The sequence below is a fragment of the Phascolarctos cinereus genome, unplaced genomic scaffold (genome assembly GCF_003287225.1).
Source record: "Phascolarctos cinereus isolate Bilbo 61053 unplaced genomic scaffold, phaCin_HiC Scaffold_7;HRSCAF=346, whole genome shotgun sequence".
Classification (NCBI taxonomy): domain Eukaryota; kingdom Metazoa; phylum Chordata; class Mammalia; order Diprotodontia; family Phascolarctidae; genus Phascolarctos; species Phascolarctos cinereus.
In genome coordinates, this window is record NW_027556180.1 from 111,404,560 (window position 1) to 111,419,081 (window position 14,522).

The 14,522-nt window shown below is 35.0% G+C and overlaps 1 pseudogene; it reads left to right on the forward strand.

Moving 5' to 3' along the window:
• The first annotated feature begins 1,726 nt into the window (after positions 1 to 1,726).
• On the forward strand, positions 1,727 to 2,154 carry LOC110212472 (protein phosphatase 1 regulatory subunit 14A pseudogene; annotated as a pseudogene).
• The last annotated feature ends 12,368 nt before the right edge of the window (positions 2,155 to 14,522 follow it).

Here is a 14,522-nt window from a genome sequence, read left to right on the forward strand (position 1 = left end):
AATCTAACTTTCATTTTAAATAATATACAAAAGAGGGACCTACTTCTTTTTTTTAATTTCTTTTTTTGTTTTTGGCAATTGGGGTTAAGTGACTTGCCCAGAGTCACACAGCTAGTAAGTGTCAAATGTTTGGTCTGAGGCCAGATTTGAGCTCAGGTCCTCCTTACTTCAGGGCCAGTGCTCTATCCACTACGCTACATAGCTGCCCCCCACTGTGCCACCTCGCTGCCCTGAGGAACCTACTTCTTTCAAAGTATGCCATTCCATATTGGAATAGAATTATTCGTTGGACTTTTTTCCTGAAAAAGAATAAATACATACATACGTACATACATACATACACATATACATATACATACATACACACATATACACATATACATATACATATACATACATACATACACATATACATATACATATACATACATACATACATATACACATATACATACACACACACACATATATATATATATATCCAATTTCCATCTATTGCCTCAAAATTAGCCTTCTAGGAATATGTCTGAAATGTCTCCTATATGGCAGATTTTCAAATACTTGAAGATACTTACCATATCTATCCCAAATGTGCTCTTCTTCAAATGCAATAATGTTTGTGAAGTTATCAGTACAGTTTCTGACACATAATAGGTATTATATGATTTTTAAAAATTTTCTTCTATTCCCCTTGTGTTCTATAAACTAAATATCACTGGTTCCTTTACCTAGTTCCTCATAGAGCAAACAGTCAAGGAAGTTGGTTATCCTGGATTCATAATCTTAGTTTTATATTTAACTCTATAATATCCTTCCTAAAATATAGTGCCTCCAAAATACAATACCCTAGAAGTAACCTGACAAAGGTAGGGTGTGGAGGGTACATACATTAATACCTCCTTTAATTCAGTCCAAGTTAATATTAGGGTTGGTTTTTTTGTTTGTTTCTATTTTTTTTAATACCATGTTGTACTAATGACTCATATTGAACTTACCGACCACTGAAATACCTCTTTGACACAACTTCTCCATCTTGCATATGTGAAGTTGACTTCTTGAAACTCAAATGTAGTAATTCAATTTATCTTAATTAACTTCTTCTTAAATTCTACCCATTATTTTAGCTTTTGTTGATGTTTGAATATCAATTCTGCCATTCAATATTTTATTTATCCTTCCTAGCTATATGCTGTTTCTTTATCTGATATGTGTGTGTGTGTACATTTATCTAATATTTTTAAATTGGTTGAATTTAAAATGTTATAAGAACGTTTCATCTGTTATTACTCACTTCTGCTCCTTGCACTCATCCTTTTTCAGTAATACAGGTCTTTAAAACCACTTCTAATATTCAATTCATTCTTGATAACGTTCTGGAGCCTATTTCACCTACCATACGTATTTCCATTGCCTATTGGATAAGCAGTACTTTGATTTTTCAAAGATTGTGATGTTTTATGATTCAATACTTCATATAATTCCTGGAAAATGTTTTATCTGTACACCTGAATTTCCTGGAAAGTATTCATAATAAATTAGGTTGGGATCCTGAGGTCAGGGAAGCCCCACTGCAGATAGGTCAATCCCGTCGCCGTAGGGCTTTGCCCATCTGGGAGCATCTGGCTCCAGCTATGTTTAGAGCACCCAGAGAAAGAACAGCTCCCGCATCCCCAATTATCCGGGTGGAGGGCCAAACTACAGAGTGGGGTGGGGGGTGTCGCAGGCGATGGCTGCTCAGAGGCTCGGCAAGCGGGTCCTGACCAAGCTGCTGTCACCCTCCCGGACCAAGGGCAGTTCTGATGGTAGCCCTGGAGGCCTGCAGAAGCAACATGGGAGCTGCAGGGTCGGCTGGACGTGGAGAAATGGATCGACGGGTGTCTGGAGAAGCTGTACCAGGGCCGGGAGGAAGACATGCTTGAGGAAGTCAACATTGATGAATTATTGGAACTAGAGAGTGAAGAGGAGAGAGGCAGAAAAATTTGGGGAATCTTGAAGTCCTGCAGGAACTACACAAAGGATTTTGCCAAGGAGCTGGTCCTAAAGCTCCAGGGGCTTAACAAACAGCCAGGCCTTCCCTGAGGTAGTCCTTCAGATGACTCAGATGGGGGTGGCATAAGCCCAGTCCAGGATCAAGTCAGAACAGCCCCTCACTGACCGGCCTCTCTCCCTTTGAGGCCCTGGAGAGATGGTATATTCCTGTCTATACGTTCCCCACATCCTTCTGCCTGGAACTATGTTTATAAATTGTATTTTATGTTGTTTTAAAAAGAAAAATGTGTTTGTGATTTAAAAAATTATGTTGGGTTGGTTTGTTTAAGGCAGAAACTCAAGGTTTCTCATATATGTTTCAGGCCACCTCCTACTATCTTTATAAGTTAAGGTCTAGACATAAAAAACAGAGATATTCTTAGCAAAGGTATTTTTCCACAGAGGATCCCTAAAGATTATTAAGTTGTTAATTTGCTCTACATTTTATTTTTACCTTTTTTCTTCTATTTTTTGAACCACAGGTCATTTAATTTTCTCCACTCCTGTAGTACCTCTCTTTCTCCACAATCTTTTACATATTACTCAAGTCACCTTCACCAATTATTTGAACATCTAAGTATATAGTTCATTTGAGTCAGTTGATCTGAATCCTGCAAATAGAGATCAGTGCTCTCTCATGGTTTCAATAACTTGTCTTGATAATATATCAATCATTTCAAATCCAAAGGTTATTTTCCTCCTCAAACCCACATAAATACCTTTTTCTTGTCCTTAGCTTTCCTTCTCAGTTGTAGCTTAGCCTTTTATATTCATCCTTTGTTATCTTATTTTTCTTCCATTTCTGCACAATATGTATCTTAGAAAAATCCAAACTGTTGTGTGAATTCTTCATTACACCACCTTAACCTTGTCAGAAAACTCTCATTTTCCTCATTGTCACAGTTGTTTATTTTTTGGCTTCCAAACTGTATTGAGTTTACTATCACTCTTGTACTGATTTGCCCTATGGGAATTTGGTTCATGGGACCTTATTTATCCTTTCTTGGCAACTTTGAAATCTGCTCTCTTAAAATCCTTTCCTATGATCCTATGATCAGGATTCTTAATATTTTTGTGTTTTACAAATCCTAAGAGGCTCTTAAAGCCCATGGACCTCATTATTCTTAGAATACTATAATCTGAGCCATTTTTTTCATCTTTCCCTTCCAAAATTAAAAAAAAAAAGCCTCACTTCACTCTCCCATTTCTTTAAGCTATTACCTTAGAATTCTCTTTTCTTTTATTGACAATCTCCACAACAGCAAACAGACAACTATTGTTATCTCTGCTTTCTTTCCTTTTAGTCACTAATCAACTTCTTGAAATCTGTTTTCTAATTTTATAATTCAAGTGAAGCTTCTCTCTCTAATTCACCATTGATCATCAAATCTAATTGACTTCTCTGAGTCTTCATTCTCTTTTTACCTCTCTGCAGCATTTTACCCTTTTGACCAACTTATCCTTATAAATACCTTCTCATCTCTAGTTTTTCATCAGAGTTCTCTCTCCTGGTTCTCCCAGTCCTTTTAGTGCATTGTTATCTATATCATGTCCCCTAATTCTGAGAATAACCTAAGGCTTTGCTCTCTTCTCTTCTCTTTCTACACTCTTTCTTGGCAACCTCATCAACTCCCAAGGGTTTAATTATCAGCTTTATAGAGGTGGCTGCCAGTTCTATACATCTGGCTGTAGCTTTTCTCTTAAATTCCAATTGTACATCTCCAACTGCCTGCTTGACATTTCTTACAGGATAGCTTGTAGACAATTCAAACTTAATGTATCCAAAACAGAACTCATAATCTTTTCCCTTCAAACATACTCTTCCTCTTAAATTCCTATTAAAGGTAGCATCATTCTTTAAATCACACAGATTTGGATTCTTGGTTTCTTCCTCTTCTTCTCTTTCTCCATAATTTGCCTAATCAGTTACTAGATTTGTTAATTTACTCAGCTGGTAGTAGTTCCCCTTTCCAAAATATATTTCACACCCATCCCCTTCTTTCTACTCAAAGGACCACTAACCTAAATGAGCAACTCATTGTTTCTCTCCTGGACTGATGCAATTTTACCTTAATTATTTCCATGCCTTTATCTATCAGATATAGTGTCCATATAACTGCCAAATTGATATTCTTGAAGAACAGATTTAAAGAAATCACTCCTTTGCTCCAACAGTTCCCTTTTGTTTATAGGAGTAAATGCAAACTCTTTGTTTGGCATTTCAATCTCTTTATAATCCATCTCCAGACTACATTTCCAGATCAATTATTCTGTACATGTTGAGATTCATTTATTATGGTCTGTTTCACATTTTTAACATAAGATCCCATTTCCCACCTCTGTACCTTTCTAAACAATCTGTCTCTTATATGGGAAAGTATTCTTTGCTTACTTCTGACTCTTAGAATTCTTGGTTTCCTTCAGATTTAAAGACAGCCTTTTTGAGGTGTAAGGGGTGAGTGTTTTTTCTTTTTTTTAAGCAAATGGGGTTAAGTGACTGGGCCATGATTACACAGCTAACAAGTATCTCAGGCCAGATTTGCAGTCAGGCCCTCCTGACTCCAAGGCCAGTACTCTATCCACTGCATCACCTTAAATGCCCCCACCATGCCCTTTTACATGAAGCCTTTTTGACTTACTCAGCTTACAGTAACTCCTCTCTCCAAAAGTACCTTGCTTTATTTTATATTTATGTAAATTTATATAAATTTTTATTTGTTGTTTTTCTTTTGTTTTGTTCTTATCAGATGAAAAAGTAGGTTCTTCAAGGGCAGATTTATTTTCCTTTTTCAGATTTGTCTTTCAAGTTCTCTATCATATCACAGTGCCTTTAACATAGTAAGAACTTAATAAATGCTTGGTAGATAAATTCATTTGCAAGTAAATAGAATGGACATCTATCACATTTATAGACATAATGGGATGGAATCTCTATGACATAACATGGGATATGTAGGTCCAGGGATGATAATGTTTTCATTCATAAGTCACAAAAAGTAGTTGATATTTTTATATTTAAGAATATATGTGTCTGACTATGGAAGGCACGAAGGTCAATGGTGTAAATTTTACCTACTAGTAATTCACATACCATTAGATGTAATGAGAGAAATCCCATTTAAAACCTTTCTCTTACTAAGCTCAGAAAGGAGAAATAGTACTATGGGTAGACAATGCTATGTGAAAAGAGTACTGAACTTTGTGTGAGCATACTTGAAATTAAATTCTGACTATGCCATTTACTATTTGGGTGACCTTGGAAGACTCACTTAAACTCTCTATTTCCTGATCTGCAAAAGGAAAATATAAATGAATTATCCATTTCTCAAGAATGTTTTGGGAAGCAAATCAAATATATGTGAAAATACTTTGTAAACTCTAGCATTGAACATGTGTTTTAAGTCTTTTGAATATATAGGGACCTAACAACTTTTTATGAAATGTGCTGGCATCTCTAGTACTTAAAAAAGGGAGCTTACCATTAAAACAAAGGCAAACTATCCTTATAACCTCTGGATGACATTAACAATGGAAATATAACTAGAAAACTGTGGAATTAACTAATTAAATCTTCTCCCAAGATAGGAAATGCCATGTATCAAAGATAGAAATCAACTTAAGAGATAACCACTTTAAAGTGCAGAAGTTTCTGGTGCATAGCAACAATTAACAGGTTGTTAATTCAGAATTTTATTTTATTATAAAACTAGGAGTGCAGACATTTTAAATATGTCTTATATTAATCAAGTTTACTTCTGTCCCTTGGTGCCACAAAAATGCTAGCCACAGGATTCTTCTCACCATCATTGTGTGTCAGTTGGCCAGGAGAAAATATACATGACAGCAAGAGCTAGAACAGGAAGTCAACAAAAATATTTGAAGAGAGGCTAATTCACTACCAATGAGCACAAGTTTAAAAAAAACAAATATAGAATTTTGTGTATATGTAGTAGGATTAGTGTTCAAAGCCCACTAATTGGTCCAAGTGTGGCTTAATTAAAGACTTTGCTGTAGCAGAAATTGGACTTTCCCAGAAGATGGAATATTCCTTTCCTCTTAAATTCACACATGTTTCCCAGAAACCCTTAGAGCTTCCAGGAATTTTATTTTATTTTCATTAATTCATTAATAATTCAGAAATCCCAGCAATAATTTTCAGGCAATAATTTCAAGTAACATTTAGTATGCATTAGGCTTGCCAGCTCTCTTAGATTCACCAGAATTCTCCCAGAATCCCTGACAGATTGCTGGAGGCCAAAGTTGGTTTACTTTTCTTCCTAGGATCCTGGAGAGCTGACGAGTACAGAGCTGCTTCAGGAGTGTTACTACTGTCTTCCTTACTCTCTCTGGGGGTAGAGTGGTTTTACTACAATCTACCTTCTTCTATCTTCATAAGCTTCAGAATAGTATTATCAAAGATTGGTAACTATATTCTCTATCTAAAAATTTTAATTAGAGGTGATTAAATTAAAATGATTAACATGAAATATGAATGCCTATTACTGTAATATAGTGTTTGGGGAGTAATTAGATATATGTTTTCCTGTTTTCACAGGAGGCAAAGACTGTGACCTTGAACATGTATTTCCTCTCACATCTCTATTTCATTACCTATGAAATGAGGCTTAGAATATTTTCCATTGAATAACATCTATAAAATGACAATCAGAAATGAAGTGGCTGAGTAAAGAAATTGTATATAACAAATGCTATAAATAAAATGTCGTTACTTATTTAGATGAATGACATTATATCCACACAAAATATCTGTTTCAATTGAACATTTATTAATATTAGTGTTCCCTGCTGAATACTACATTGTATCACTAAGGTATTAAAAGTTGCATTTTTCCATGTACTTTATTTTTACTTCTACATTTATTAGATTTTTTCCACTCCTTATTAAGAAATAGTTGAGATAATTGTCTGTGTCTAGCATGTATGGATGCCAAGACTTTGCTGGTTACCATTTACATGTGTGTTTGTATATAGATAGATAGATAGATAGATAGATAGATAGATAGATAGATAGACAGACAGACAGACAGACAGACAGACAGACAGACAGACAGATAGATAGATAGATAGATAGATAGATAGATAGATAGATAGATAGATAGATAGATAGATAGATAATCTCAGAGTGAAGAAAACAGGTCCAGGAAAGCAATATATCTAATTAAAAGAAGAAAATACACTGAATTCTGTATAATTATAGGGATGGAGTTTGGCCCTGAAGAAGAGGTCTATGCTTTGCAGTCAGGGGAATAAGTATGAAAAATTTTGATCTTACTCTTGGACTTGGTAAATGTTTTGGTTGGCTACACCATTTTTTTCTTTTAAAATTTTCATTTTTTTTTAGAACTTATGCTGAGTAGAGGAAAGATGAGGGATATATTCAGAAATGAAGGTCACATAAAAACAAAATACATTAATAATTATTTTTTACAAAGGCTACCCCTTAGTCACCTAGCTGCTATGCTTCTGAGAAGTACTTGAATCCCAATTGTCCTTTCCCCGATGCTGATTCTCTGTCCTCAATCTCAGGTTACCTCTTTATGATTAGCATAGATTTGTTCATCACAATAACTAATTGACACTTTTGGAAGGTACAGACTCTGACTCTATGTGTAAAAACTCCAATCAAACAAAAAGCAACAACAAAACCCAATAACTTTTTAAAATTTTTTTTCAAATAACTTAAAAACACACAAATGGATCTATGATCTCATCAACCTGTATATTCCCTCAATGATTCAGACTGCAGTCCAAGAGTGATTATCCATACTGTGCAAATCTTATTGTCCACGTCCTTCCATACCTTCCTATTAGAGGGTCTACACAAAGTATTAGAGACCTTCTTCATTTTTTCTCTGATATTTTGAGGATAATAGTTGAGTATTCAGACCATCTGCAATGCCTTGCTATGTAGCCAGACTATCTTCTGTTCCTATTATACATTTTCTCTGATGACATAATTTATTCTTGCTCTTCTTTGAAGTTTCTCATTGTTTATATCAATAATTCTTTAATGTTTTTGGCTCACAGAATTATCTTATGTTTTGTTATGAAGAATGGTGGCATTCTATTGGACGTTGTGAGACTGTGGCACACCTAAGATTGCAGGTGTAAGTTCTTTACATTTAAAGTACACTTAACAAAACTTGTACCACACCATTTGAGAACTACTGGATTATATGTTACTTCCTCTTCACACTAATTATTTACAACTACATTTATCTCTGTGTAAGATTCATCTTATTTTGTTTTAGAAACTGTTGTGTTCCATGTCTCAGAGCACTACAGCAATGCTAGTTTTAAAAGACAAATCTCCAAAATGGAAGAGCTGTGGGGTCATTAAAAGAATTTTGGAATTTCCCAAAAGGTAATTAATCTCACCTTTGTTCTTTATTTTGATATTCCCTATCTATGGTCTGAGTATACTCTTCCCTTTCTGATTGGTCCATATGAGTATAGACCAGTCTTGTCCCCTGCCCTGGTCCACAAAAGTCTAGTCACCATTAGGGCCTTCAACCAGAACATGGCTATTCTACTGCCTATTCTGTTCTCCAGTGCTTGCCCAGTGGGACTGAGTTGGGTACAGGAGGTGACATGCATTCAACCTTTCTGAGTTGGGAATCCTTGCTTCCAGATTCCTACTGTCCAGTGTGTTCTATCAACCTGAACTTTTACCAAGCAAATACACTACCCTTGTCTTGGAAGAACCCTCTAGAGGCATGTGATAGAGTGCACTATTGGAAAAATCAAATATATACATACTCAAAGACTGATTGGGAGAAAACTCAGCAGTGTTAACAGATAAAGTAAAGAAAATAGAATAAATCACTATTTAAATTGTTTTCTAGCTTTTTTCCCAGCAAGGGCATGATCTTTTAAATGGAAACAAATAAAGCAAACAATAGTTATCATGATTCATATAGGCTTTAAAGTTTGGGAAATACTTTCCTGATCTCACTGCGTTATAGTGTCACAACTATCCTCTGAATCAGGTCCTACCTGCATTATCAAACTTATATTACAAGGAGAAACCTGAAAGTCAGAGACATGAAGTGACTTGTCCAGGGTCATGACACACAGCTAGTGTCAAAGACAGAAGTTGAACCTAGGCCCTCCAAAATCTAAATCCACCACTCTATATAGTATTTCATGTTGCTTTTCTTCTCAAGATAACAACAACAACAAAATTAAATTCAGAAGACACTTGACATATGTAAAGGTGAAATACATTCAGGTGAAGAGCAGCCTTGGAGACCATGTGAAATTTAGGACACCTGCCTATATGTTCCTTTTTGTCAGTCCCAGAACCTAAAAGCACCCTATTGTAGGAAATGTCTATTTTCAAACTGAATATGTGGTTTTAATAGGTAGGATTAAGTTCATAAAAATACACTGTTCTCTCAGTCTCATTTCATGCTTATCAATTCTCTGTTCTGTTTTGTAACTTTATATAATATACATAATTTATGTTCTAATTTTACCACTTATTAGACATTGGTATTAAGCAGAGTACTCCAGAACACTGTACATTTCTTTTGACAATTCTTTGCCTTTAATGAAATGTGACCAGATATACTTCCATATAATTCAGGCTTAACACTGGCTATAGCTATTTCCTGCAGGATTTACATAAAGTACAGATGTGTGGTGGTAACCTCAATAGTCAAACTGATTAAAGTCTTTCTCATTTTATTCATCTGCTTTTAATAAAATGAACCACAATAGACTTCCATTACTTTTATGTCTTTTCCAAGCTAGCTCTTGGGTCATTTAATATTTTAAATATTTCTGAAATTATGTGTTTTGAGTCACTAAGAAGCAAAGTACCTGATTAAGAAATAGTGAAGTTATATCCAAATGGTATTTCAGTGATAAGAATCCAGTTTTGTTAATTGATTAACTGATGATATAAACAGCAAGTGACAGAGTCAAGCTTAACCTATGAATGTTTCACTACTAATCCATCAGATTTAACTAAATCTCTAATGACCTAAAACTATCAATATTTGAGTATTTTCATGCCTTAAGATACATGCTTCAATAATTTCATTATGTTGACATTGTCCCTAAAAACACAACATACATATAAACACATCCAGGAGAGGATTGATTTATCTGCAGTACACAGTAAGCTTAGGGAAGCTTCACTCTAAGACACGTGGAGACTAGCAAAGTGATAAATATATGTTTTGATATTTTGATGGATTTATTATCCTGGCAATGTGGGAATTTTCTCTACTGTGGAAGATTGCAAAGCCTCCAAGCTTTCTCATTTTATGTAATTTTTCGTTCCTATCTTATCATCAGCTGCATGATGGAACAGATGGATTGTTGGTCTCTGGTCTAGTTGTGTGACCTGTATAAGTCACTTAACTTCTGCCTGGCTTAGTTTTCTCATATGTAAAATGGGGATAATAACAGCATCTACTTCACAATCTTGGTATAAGGACAAAATGAAATAATATCTATAAAATGTTTATAAACTTATATCAAAGCTAACTATTATTCCTATCATGATCATCATCATCATAATCATCAATCCCCTCATGCCAACGCCTAAGCACAGAACTTCTATTTCCTTTATTATCCAAGAGTGTAAGGGCCACATTAACATTGTTCATCTCATCTCTTACCTCACTGAATGGCTAGTCAGCCAGTTTTTGGGTCATATTGTACAACATTTCTTACACAGGAGTCAGTATTGATAATTTACTATAACATACTTTTGCCTACTACACATTTTCTATTGTGTTTTCTTTGTAATTATAAAATTATAATGTTTATGAATTTACAGACATATATCATAGAATTGCAAAGTCCTTTAGCAGTTATATAGTTCAATTTCCTCATTTTATACATAAAGAAAACCTGTCTTAGAGAGACTAGAGCCCAGAGAGATGCATTATGATTTGTCTAAAACCACACAGATAATTGGTAGCAAAAATGTGTTTCAGACTCAGTTGCTCTAATTCTAAATCATCAGATTCCCTATTGTAATGTCTTCCAATCTACTCTTCCTACTTACAGGATTTGAGAGTTGGAAGGAACTTTCAATACCTATTCAGTCCAAGCTAGTAACAAAAGGAATCTCCATTATAACAAACCCAGCAAGTAATCATCCATCTTCTGCCTCAAGACCTCCATGGATGGGGAACATAGAACCAATCAAGGCAGGCCATCCCACTGTTGTACATCTCTAATTCTTAGGAAAATTTTCCTGACATCATATCTAAATTTGTCTCTTTGCAATATTTAACCATCCATTCTTCGCAGCCCCCCTCTATGGAGTCTATATATAAGTCTACTCCTTCTTCTACATGGTAGGCCTCAAATTCTTGAATGTAGTTTCTTTAACTGATCCTCACATGACATGTGCTTACAGAACTTTGCTATTCTAGTTATCCTTCTCTGGACATTCTCCAGCTAATCATTATCTGTCATAAGCCATAGTGACCATAATGCAATATCATTTTCCCTTTTAGACCTGAATGTAGTGAGACAATCACTTTCCTATTCCTAGAAGTGATTCTCATCTTTATGCAGCCCAAGATCACATTAGCTTTTGTGTCTGCTGCATCAAGTGAACTCACAGGCCAATTTAACATCAAGATCTTTCTCAGAATAACTGCTGCATATATGTGCCTCCTCTATCTTATGCTTTTGAAGTTGATTTATTTATCTCTATTCAATTTTATCTTATTAGATTCAACCCAATTCTCTATCCTCTCAAGATTATTTTGGATCCTAACTTTCTCATCAACTGTGTTAGCTATATTTTGCAGCTTTCTGTCTTCTGCAAATTTTGGACTCAGATCAGTTTATATTTGCAGAATCTGTTCAATATCTATCACTGTCTCTACCTGTCTGTCTCTATTTCTTAACACCTTGTGTATCAGCAGGGAGCCATCACATGGCCAAAATAAGCAAGACCATTTATCTTTTTCCCAAATTCTGAATCCCATGTCACTGGAGCCACCTGAAATTTCAAAGAGAGCATTAGGTTCATGCTCACAATTCAACCTTTGTTTCATATTGAAGACAATTCAATATTGTTGTTTTCTCTGTGCAGATGGTATGTTAACTTGTTTGTGGCATTGAATATTGAAACAACTCCTTTGCAGAAATGTAACACTTCCTCCAAGGATTCTTGGCCCATAGATTTTGGCTTAGTTCTCTATAATGACAATTTTTTGAAGATGTATTTTTGTTCCTAACCTGCTTTTTTACTATTTTATAAGATGATGTTATTCATTTGTAATATTGAACCTCTTTCACAAAGTAAATTAACTTGTATTTTAAACTGGTATTACCCTGGGCTATTAGATTTCCCTGGTTAGCAAGGAAACAAAGTGCTTTCTGCGAAAGTTTTTTTGAGTCCCTTTAAAATCCTTGTCATGGTTTATGCTTTGCATTTTTGGAATATCTTTAAGAAACAGTGATATTTAATGTCTTGTACATTTTACGTTTTAACAAATGAACAGTGTTTTTTATCAATGTGGAATTTGAACTGATATAATTTAATACAATGTCTCATTACCCATGTTTTGCCCATAGTATCCATTTTTCTAACTTGGTATTTACTTTAAACTTTTTTTCTATTTCATGGATGGTCTGACTTCTTGTTGTTCAGTTATTTCAGTTATTTCCAATTCTTCATGACCCCATCTGGGGTTTTCTTGGCAAAGATACTTGAGTGATTCCAGCTTATTTTACAGATGTATTTACTGAGGCAAGCATTGCTAACAATAATGCAGTGAAGGTGATACAATTCTAGCTGAACTATTTCAAACTCTAAAAGATACTGCTGTTTAAGTGCTGTACTCAGTATGCAAGCAAATTTGGAAAACACAACAATGGCCACTGGATTGGAAAAGATCAGTTTACATCCCAACTTAAAGAAGGGTGGGGACGAGCAATGTTCAAATTACTTAACAATTATGCTCATTTCACATGCTAGCAACATTATGCTTAAGATTCTGCAAGCTAGGTTTCAGCAATATGTAAATTGAGAATTATCAGAGGAGCAGGCTGATTTTCAAAGAGGCAGAGGAACTAAAGCCAAATTGCCAACATTTGTTGGATTGTGAAGAAAGCAAAGGAGTTCTAGGAAAAAAAAAACTACTTTTGCTTCATTGACTACACTAAAGCCTTTGACTGTGTAGATCACAATAAAATGGGGCAAGTCCTCAAAGAGATGGGAGTATCTGATCATCTTACTGTCCCCAGAAAAACCTGTATGTGGGCCAAGAAGCAACAATTAGAACTGAACATGGAACCAGTGTTTGATTTTAGATTGAAAAAGGAATATGGCAAAGATGTATATTGTGACCTTATTTATTTAACTTATATGGAAAGTACATCATGTAAAATGCCAGGCTGGATGAGTCAAAAGCCAGAATTAAAGTTACTAGGAGAAATACCAACAATCTCAAATATACAGTTGATACCACTCTGATGGCTGAAAGTATAAAGGAATTAAGACACCTCTTGATGAGGGTTAAAAAGGAGAGTATAAACTCTGGCTTAAAGCTTAATATAAAAAAAAAAAACCCTGAAAATATTGGCAACCAGTCACATCACTTCCCTGCAAATAGAAGAAGAAAGGGAAGTAGTCTAGCCTTTGATCCAGCAATACCACTACAAGATTTGTATCCCAAAGAAATCATAAAAAAGGAAAAGGACCTACATATGCAAAAAATATTTATAGCAGCTCTTTTTGTGGCAGCAAAGAATTGGAAATTGAGGGGATGCCCATCAGTTGGAGAATGGGTGAACAAATCATTTTATATGAATGTAGTGGAATACTGTTTTTCTACAAGAAATAATGAGCAGATGGATTTCAGCAAGAAAACATGGAAAGACACGAACTGATGCTGAGTGAAGTGAGCAGAACCAAGAGGACACTGTACACAGTAACAGCAACACTGTGTGATGACCAACTTTGAAAGACCTAGTTCTTTTCACCATTATAAAGACCTAAGACAATTCCAAAACACTCATGAAGGAAAATGCTATTCACATCCAGAGAAAGAATTATGGATTCTGAATGCAGAACAAAGCATGCTATTTTCTCTTTTTTCTTTGTATTTTTTTGCCTTTTGTTCTGATTCCTCCTTCATGAATGATTAATGTGGAAATATATCTAATAGGATTGTTCATGTATAGCCTATATCAAATTGCACTCTATCTTGGGGATTAGGGAAGAGCAGGGAGAAAAAAAAATTGGAACTCAAAATCTTATAAAAATGAATGTAGAAAACTATCTTTACATGTAATGGGAAAAATAAAATACCATTAAGTAGAAAAAAAAATATGGCATGGGGGAGGGGAAGAAATGAAAGCAGTCTCAGATTTTATATTCTGAGCTGAAAGATCACTGCAGATGGCAGCTGCAGCCATGAAATTAAAAGAAGCATGCTCCTTGGAAGGGAAGCTATGCAAATCTGGACAGCATAGTAAAAAGCAAAGACAAGACC